Below are 9,283 nucleotides of genomic sequence, written 5' to 3'. Positions count from 1 at the left end.
CCCCTTGGGGGCACGCTGGTCAGCAGTGAAACCCGTCCCCAGCCCCCAGGGACCCGAGACAGACGAGCCGCGCGGGTGCTTCTCAGCACGCTCTCCGGCAGCCTCACCACCCAGCCGAGGGGGTGGCTTTTCCCGGAGCCGCCTGGCCGCCTTGCAGGGTGTCACTTTGCACTGTGTACCTGTGAAAGCTACGCAGCTTCTGACGCTTATAAGAGCCCAAAGCAGTCTGTTTCTCTCCTGTTTTTAATTGCGCCTTGTCCCAGCGCATGACCTCCAGCACCGCTGGTGGCTGAGCCACCGTTTCAGGCTCTTGGCAATACCAAGCTCATCCGTCTTCAACTTCACAGCTCCGTATTTTAATGGCCTGAGTGACTCCTCAGCACTGCCACTTTGAGAGAATTTCTTACGTGTCATCTAGTTTTAGTGCTATTCTATTTCATTTGCTACCTTAGCTTAATCATTTTTTAACACACTTTCAGTTTGCGTTTCTCTCTCTTTTCATCTTCATCTGGTCCTGATATTTTATTTTTACAATAAACCAAGTAATTTAATGGCCCTAATCCCAAGCCTCCTATTGAGAGCATGGATGTGGAGGCTGCAGAAAGAAGTCCCAATTTAAATCTGTCAGTCAAACGTAATTTAATCTATCATCGTCTTTACATCTAAAACTGCTCCATGGGAAGGAAAGCACGACTGGGATTCAGTTTACCTTTAAACATCCAGCTTTACAGCTTTCTAGTGCTGGCTTTTCTTATGCACGGGCTATTAGGAAATGACAAAGTTATATAGACTCCGGATAACTCAAAGTCATGACTATTTAGGTCCAGAGGCAACTGCACAGGCTTTGAAGAGCTGGAGGACACTTCCCCCACGCACGGACGGAGTGAAGGAGCTTTAGAGTGAGGGATCTGAACCGGGAACGCCGCCAGCCCTTCCCTTACCTCCAGCTCCTCGCCCCATTCCCGTAGAACACCTTTACTGATCAGCCCCAGCATGTGTGCAGCGTCCGGAGACCCACCTGTGAGAGCTGCAGAGACTCATATCCCACCGACAGCCGCAGAGACGCACATCTCACTGACAGCTGCAGAGACGTGTATCTCACCGACAGCCGCAGAGACACATATCCCACCAACAGCCGCAGCGTTTCTTTAATTACGCTCCCTGCTCAGGGCCCGCACCAGGAGCGGTATCAGGCGGCCACAGAAAATGTTCAACAAGACTCACTGCGCAAGACACGAGCTCCTGAAATCAATCCGTGCGAGGCAGAGCAGCTAATTACTGCACAAGCTTCTCAATCCCAGCTCCAAGTCCCCAGGGGTTACAGACACGGAAAGGGGTTTTTGGTGGCTCGAGCACCTTGGCTCAACAGGCTGCTGTGGGCTTCCAGTGCTGCCCAGGCTCCTCGGCTGCGCTGGTTTTGGGAGCTTTATTCTGATTCCCATTTTCCCAGTTTCGCTAGGATCACTGGAGATCCATGCGCCACAGCAGGCTGCAACACCCCCGGCATCAACAGGAGGGTCCCAAAGGCAGCCAGGCGGTGGCAGAGCTGCGGCCTCCTGCTGCGAGGACCGCTCCAAGCACAGAGGGGTGGGCAGGGGGGAGCACCGCGTCCTGGCTGGGGAGGGAGGACGGACCAGGACAGCGCAGCCCTCGGGACGGCTGGTGGGACGTGAGCTGGGGTCTCAGAGCACCCACCCCGACTGCCACCTCCGGAGGGAGCCGAGGGTATCTCTGGGTGACTCAGGTTTGAAGCAGGAGCACCCGCTCAGCGGGATGCCCTTTGGGCTTGTCTGTGTCACCACCTCTACAAACAAATCCTCCCGTCTTCTTCTACCGGTGCGGGCAGAGGCTGGGGAGAAGGCCCACAGCGTGAGAAGAACCCACTGCCCTGGAGCATCAGGTGCTAAACGGCTGTACTCCACCCGCGAGAGGAGTTGTGTAACGGAGATGGCATTCTTCATGAATAGTAAAGGACCTTTCATAAAAATTTTACCAGCAGCTGGATACTAAAGGGGTGGGTGAGGGGTCCTCGCTCCCTCCAAAGCTGGCAGCAGAGCAGCGCGTGGCGCGGCCACAAAGAAAAAGGCACAGGGTCACGAGTCCCCGTGTCCCAGAGCCCCAGTGCTGGTGACCTTGTCGAGCATCTCTGCCACCTGCAGAAGCGAACACACCTGCCTGTACCTGGGAGTTAATTTGCAGAACCGGACCAAACAATTGCTCTTCCAGAAAGTCCCCATTGGTTGTTCTTTGTTTGTTTTCACGTAGTCAGACACTGCTGGCTCCGCGCGAGAAGCTCTGAACCAGGTCTGTGAAAGCCCAGAGAAGTCACTGTGTGATTTTCACCCGAGCTGGAGCATTCAAAAGCCGCGACTGCCGGTACATTGTGGGCTGCGGCAAACAGCCTGACAGTCGGGCGCAGCAGCCATTTAGCAGATGACCACATCGTATTCTGGCCCTTGTTTCATCCTGCAGCAATTAGCCAAGAAAAAAGGGCCTTGCCACATCGCCATTTCAGCCTTACGTATTCCAGCGGGTTTAGGCAGCCAGAGCCCAGAGGCAGGTACCTTCTGGATCTGGAATGAAAAGGCTATTAATGTCTGCTAGCGCACATCAGAGTTTTCACCACTGCAGTGTGAGACAACAGCTCCTCATCCCTGCTGGGTGTTGGCCATTTCAGGAGATGACTTTTGACAAATCCGAGGCAATCCTGAAAACGTGCGTGTGCCGGGAGCAGGAGGATATGCAAAAGGGTTTTGTACAAGGGATCAAACCGTCCTGACAACACGAGCGCACCGTATTGCACTAAGCACACTGCAGAACAAGCTTCTGATCCCCACGGGAGCCTGCGTCCCAAAAGATGGGTAGCGGAAAACGGTAATTTCCCACCTCCAGGCTTTTTACTGCCTATTAGTGTGAAGGTGAACAGGGACCCCTGCCCTGTGCTGTCTCCCGCTCCCAACAGCGAACCCTCTCCGGGGTCCCTCCAGCTCACGCTGCAGCTCCAGGACACCCCGCCGAGGGATGAGCCCCCCCACGCCCCGCCGAGGGACGGGTCCCCCCACGCCCCGCCGAGGGACGGGCATCACCGTCTGCGGGCGCTGTGAGGAGGCAGCTGCTCCCGGGGCATCCCCCACCTCACCCGAGCCGGGGACGAGCCCCACGCCAGCCCTCGCACATTTGACGGATGTTGGGTCCTTCCCCTTTGCTCCACCTCGAAATGAAAACATAAATCTGGTGTCCACGTTCCAGTTTTCTGCAATAATGTCTTCCCCATAAATATCTTCCAAATAGTCCCAACCTAACACATAGCTAATAAAAGCACTCTTTATGGTTATTAGACAAGTGAAATGTCCCTGGACTGAACAATTACCTTCAAATATCTGTTCAGAACTGGCTGGGAGTGGAAATCAGTTTCTTCCTCCCCAGGTACAAATCCATAATGAGGATTTATTTCAGAGGCGGTGGGAATGAGGTAATCCCTCTCCTTCTTGAGTTGAGATAAGGAGAAAAAAAAAAAAAAAAAAAGAAATAAAATGGTACAAGTTAATACTGAAGCATCTGGACAAGCAAATGATTTGCAGGAGGAAGGGGCAGGAGGTCAATAGCAGAGAAAAGCCTTAAATAACAAGAGGGGGAAGGGGCTGGTTTGCCCGACGCCGCCCCGCGGGGGGGACAGGCAGGAGGCGGCTGGCGCGGACGCTGCCAGCCCGGCCGAGAGGGAGCAGAACCTCCTCTGGGGTCCCTGCCCCATGCAGGGGGCACAAACCTCCCGCTCCCCACCCCCGGGGCTTCGGTCTGGGGCTGCCCATCTCCCCCCTGCGGAGGAACGGGACTGAAAAAGCCGGACGAAGGGTGCAAAGGCACCTACGCCGCGCGATGCTGCCACTTGACATTAATTGATTGAGCAACAAATGGCCCCAAAACCCCCGTACCGGAACAGTCTGGGTTTTAATATGGGATTTTGAATATTGATTTGCAACCCCGCCATGGGCAGCGACACTGAGCCTCTCCGGGAAGGAGGGAATAAGCGGGGAGGGGGTGTCAGCCCCTGGGACCCCCCCGGAAAGCATCGATCTCCAGCTCATGCCCCGCACCAGCGGCTCTGCGCTGGGCTCCGTGTCTTAATGACCCCGGACCACACAGACGATGCTCTCCCTTTCTTTTCCGTCCTATTTTATCTCTCTCTCCCACGAGATGAGCGATTACCAGCAGCAAATACCCGCTCGGCAGAGGAGGGAAGACAAATACGCTTTTAGACCTGGAATATGCAGCTACTTATTACAAATATTTGACAATGTTAGGACAGTCACTATCAGTCTCTCAGTTATTCTCCATTGCTCTAACATCCACCAAAAATACATCCAATACCTACCTCACCTGGGAGAGTGCTGAGAAGCGATCTGCCATCCTAGTCCTGCCGGGCGACAGACCAGCGCTTGGGACAGACGGACACCGCGCTCCACGGCAGCCCCGTGACGAGCGGGGGCTGCTCTGACACACGACAAACCCGGGGCCGTGCGGGGCTAGTGCCGGCCCCACTGGGCTCGACCCAGGAGATGCCGTCCTGCTCCAGCTCCCGCTCCCCGGCGAGAGGCTGGAACACGGGGGAAGGGGTACGGAAACAAACCCACGCGTTGCTTTTGTGGGAACAGCTTTTTTTCTGTCTATTTTGTTTCGGTAAAAAAAATGACTATAATAACTCTACTTGGGTAAAACATATGAAATTGCCATAAAATGATGCAGATGAGAAGAAATTGTACCATCTGGGAAGCAGAACTGTTGGCCAGTCCCTGTTCTCCAGCAAAGCCACAGCGCATCGGTAAAACTGCCCTATGCAAATGGAATAATTTAAGAAACGGTGCAGATGAGGATAAAGGTGTGCATTTACGGGAAGCAGCTGAGCAAAGGCGCCTTGGCTCTCTCCTGGGGTTTCTGCTCTGCGTTTCCTGATCAGCCGTGGTTTTTGCCGACCCCCCTGGTAGTTCTGCAGTAGGCAGAGGAGGAATTTGTTGATGCTACAGAAAATGAAGTCGTGCACAGCAGTCGATAGGAAATAATGGATATCAATTACACAGCTGGAACTGCTGACTTGATCAGATTTTATAACTCTCTACTCTAGGGGTTCTTCTTAATAAATCCATTGAGAAGTGTCATATCTTTTATAGCAATAAGTTTCAATGTTTTATTTCCTGTGAAGGAGCAACTGGCAGTTTTACAAAGTGCTCCTCGGAGTCTGCCATAGCCTCGCGAAGGCGTCCAATTGATGGGAGATGGACATGAGCTATTTGTTCTCTAATGCGGGGACCGGTTTGCCATAACGTCCCGAAATTGCCGCTGGAAACCAGACGGGTTCCTTCCCTTCTGCTTCAATCCCACGTACGGCACAGGGGCAGGCTCCCGACCAGTGATGTCGTAAGAGCCTCACCACAAGGCGCTGAAAGATCGGGTCACCGAAAAGCAAATTGCCCGTTGAGGAGCACCCTGCATCTTGTTGCAGTCAGAAAAGAGCATCGTCCTGGCCCTGCGAGGGGGGCGCTTGTGCCGGGCACCGGCGGACACATCCCTCAAACCAGAGCGAAACATTATACTGAACAAGGGAAAAAACAACTACTCACCTGCGTCTATTACTTGCAGCCTTTTATCTGCATTTTTATTTAATCCAGCCACCATCTCATGCGCTGAAAGCAGAAATGCAGCCTTACGTGGCATCTTTCCTATGGCAAATCTAATTAAACAGCCATTAAGACGTGCGTTAGCTCGATTGTATCAAGGTGACCTGGAGCTCCTGCTAAATGTTAATAACAGCATTCTCCACTAACGGGCATTCAACAGGGAACAGGCAGCGCTATTGCTATGGATGGAGCCTTTAGATGAATATGGTTATTGAAGTGCTTTGTGTACTACGGATTCCCAAATAAACGCGTATCCAATTTCCTGGCGGGGGAGTGTTTCGTGCCCCCCAGCACTCCCCGCCAGGGCTGGCACTGGGGGGGCTGCTCCTGCAGCGCGGCTCGCGGGGCGCCCGCGGCAGCAGGGGACGCGTGCAGGGACAAAAAACCACACCGGCAGCACCCCTAAAGCCCTGGCCGGAGGAAAAGGGCTGAAATGTAAGAAAGGAGAGGAGCGAGGTCAGCCCTTACCTGACGCCGCCGCTCCCCAGCCTCGCAGCAGCCGGCGGGAACCCCCGCGTCCAGGGGCTGCGGGGCAGGCTCACGGAGTGGGTCGTTCCCTCCACCCATGGACGATGAGGACGATTGTTTCCCAGCCAAAGTGAATGTCTTTAAATCCCTAGGCCTCAACTCAGGTGAAAACCTGGAATAATTTTCCTGATTTCCACTGGCCTGACCTCCAACCTCAGAACCACACACACAGTTCACATTGGTGTTTGCAAAACTCCAGACCGATTTCCACCTCCCTATCCAGAACCAGACCCGCTAATGCCCAACAAAAGAAATATCTTTTTTATAAGCAGGCAATTTATCCTGTGAAGGTTAACGACAGCAAAATGCTAATGATGAGACTGATAACTGAGAACAGCGTCTGTACATTGCTGCAGGTTTCCATCATGTACTCTAAGAAGTATCATTATGCTAAAGAAAACCTTCACCATGTACTACACCAAAGTTAGACAGACCTACAATTAAAAAATTACTTCCTTTGGTTGTTACCTTACATCTGACTTTACAAGTTTATGCCTTTAACTGCAGCTGCAGTTAAAAATAGGAAATATCCCACCAAGCCGCAAAATAGCTGAACAGGTGGAAAATGTCTCACTTCCCCCCTGCGCGTGTCAGCAAACATGATTTGGACGCTTGGGCTACATGACTGCATAGACCTCCCCTCCGTCGATAATTAGCAGTGACAGCGCTAATTCACCATCATTGCCAACCCTTCAGTGGCTCAGGCTGAGACACGGCGAGGCCGACGGGGCTCAGAGGGACAATCGCGGTCTCCAGCACCTCCCCAGGAGCCCGCAGGTTCATTCCCGCACCCGATCACGCCTCCCTGGTGCACCGGAGGGGGAGCGGGTACGACGCCCCGGGGGGGCACCTTTCCTGTCCCCGCTCAGGCCGGGCGTTTGTCACCGCGCTGCTGCAGCCGGGCTTTGCAGGAGGAGCCCCCCAGGACAGACCCTCTGCCTCCCAGCGCCGGCACGGAGCAGGGACAGCCCTACGTTCCGCGGGTCTGGCGATGCTGGTGGCGCAGGCACTCGCATTTCACCCTTCTGGCTTCTCGAAAGAGCCGAGATCATTTTGCGTAATTCTGCAAACAATCGTCCGTGCTACCAGTTGAAGAGACAACCAAATACGGGAGATGGATGCTGAAGGACGGGATGCAGCGCTGAGGGACTGGGCTGAATTTCAGCGTCAGGGTCCGTTAACAGCCCTGCCGGAGAAGGGAGGTAACATGCAGCTTCAATTCCCGGGCTACAGAGGATGCTGCCGCCCTTCCCGCGCTGGGCGCTCCGAGGGCAGCGACACCTTTCCCAGACTCTCGCCCTCCCTTTGGGGAGTGGGAGGCACCGTGTCCGTGGGACGTGGCGATGGGGGTCTCATCCCAGCTCTGGGCTTCTCTCCCTTTCCTATACAAAACGGAGAGTCAGAAAGAACATTTATTTGCGAGCACCTATAGATCCCGCTGGACACGCACAGGTCACCCGGCAGAAAGTGGCTGGACCGGCTGCGGCACCGAGGAATGAAGGTGGCTGGTGTCACCGGGAGCGCCGCCTGACGGAGGCCGTGGGAGTCTGGCTGTGTCTCACAGGACCGCCATCCACACGCCGTACGCAGCGGTGCTGGGGGACGAGGAGGCACCGGCACGATGAACCCCCCCGGGCGCAATGCTAAAGGAATGAACTAAGGTTAGGAACAAAAAAGAAAGAGGAGAGACGGAGCCAGGCCGTAACACAGAGAGCTTCTGTTCCCTGGGCTTTGGCAGCCCCTCTAAAGGCAAACGTGCCTTTTCCACTGCCCTTTTTGTGCTTCCTCTTTCGTACACCCAAAAAAGGTTTGCCATGAGCACCGTGAGAGGGGTCAAATACTAAATCCTGTGCTCAGCACAGGGTGTGATGAATGTGCTTGAACGTGCGCCCATTTAACAGTAATTCTGGACTGAGCGCTGCACAGTCGTTTTGAGCCCTTGGTGCTGCTTGGCGAATGCCCTTCCCAATGTCAGCGCGTCTCCAGAGGATTAAACGCATGATCCAGCATTAGCCGGGTCAGAGTTGAGGCTTCTGGCCGACGAGAGCAATTCATCGGCTTATTTTAACCGGGGCACCCTGTGCCTGTTGCACTGCCATTTCATCTGGGCTATTATTAAAATCCGTGTTTATTTTCAGATCTTTGTTGCTGTGTATTATTTTGAGTTTGAATTTCTGTTTAAAGCATGCCTTTGTATTAATCCTTCAGCTATTAAGATACATCTCTGCCGAGTACGGAAGGCACAGTAAAACTAATTAAGTAACATCCAAGAGCCCTAGCACCGCCATTTATTACTATTACGGAAATACATCGAACTGTGAGGAACTGCTGCTTAAGAATAATCGCAAGGGATGCACAACCGGCTCATTTTTCCCAGGATGGAGCGTCTGCTCGTACCCGGGAGTCAGGAGTGTGGGGGCTCACGAACAGAGATCTGCACGGCCACCCCGCTCCCCTGGCGGGGGCAGGACGCGTACCTGCGAGGCACGTGTCAGGTTTTGAGCAAGGGTGGAACAAGGGAAGGGGAGGATTTACAAAATCCAGAATCCCTGGCTGCTCAGCGGCTGGGGGCCACCGCCATCCCCCCAGCGAGAGCCTGTTGGCCAGCTGGGCACTGTACCACCCATCGCCTTCATCCGGAGCAGAGGACGTCCCAGGTGCTCCCATCACACCGCTTCCTCACCACCAGCCAGGAACACTCAGAGGAACAAAACCAACAGAAAGAGAAGGGGGAGATGCGAGGATTGCTGTTGGAAGAGACACGTGTGATATAAATGAGCAATTCTATGCAGAAACATACTGAATTTCACAGGGGGTAATGAATTAAATGAAGTGGAAAGCATGGCACGAACTGGAGATTTGCTGTAGTGACTAATGTAATTAACCTCTATCGAAATAATTAAGCCTCCTAATTTGTGCTGCGTGAGCAGCGCGACCAAAAGGGCAGGTGGGAGCCAGCCCCGCGGCGGCACCACACCACACCGAGGGCGCTCCACCTCGGCGAGGGGCCCCGGCTCTGGCGGTACTGGCTCTCCCACCACTCCACCTCCCTCAGCTCGTGCCGGGATTCAGCCGGAGACACG

This window comes from Rissa tridactyla, chromosome 20 (genome assembly GCF_028500815.1).
Source record: "Rissa tridactyla isolate bRisTri1 chromosome 20, bRisTri1.patW.cur.20221130, whole genome shotgun sequence".
Classification (NCBI taxonomy): Eukaryota; Metazoa; Chordata; class Aves; order Charadriiformes; family Laridae; genus Rissa; species Rissa tridactyla.
Note: the sequence above shows the minus strand (reverse complement) of the source record.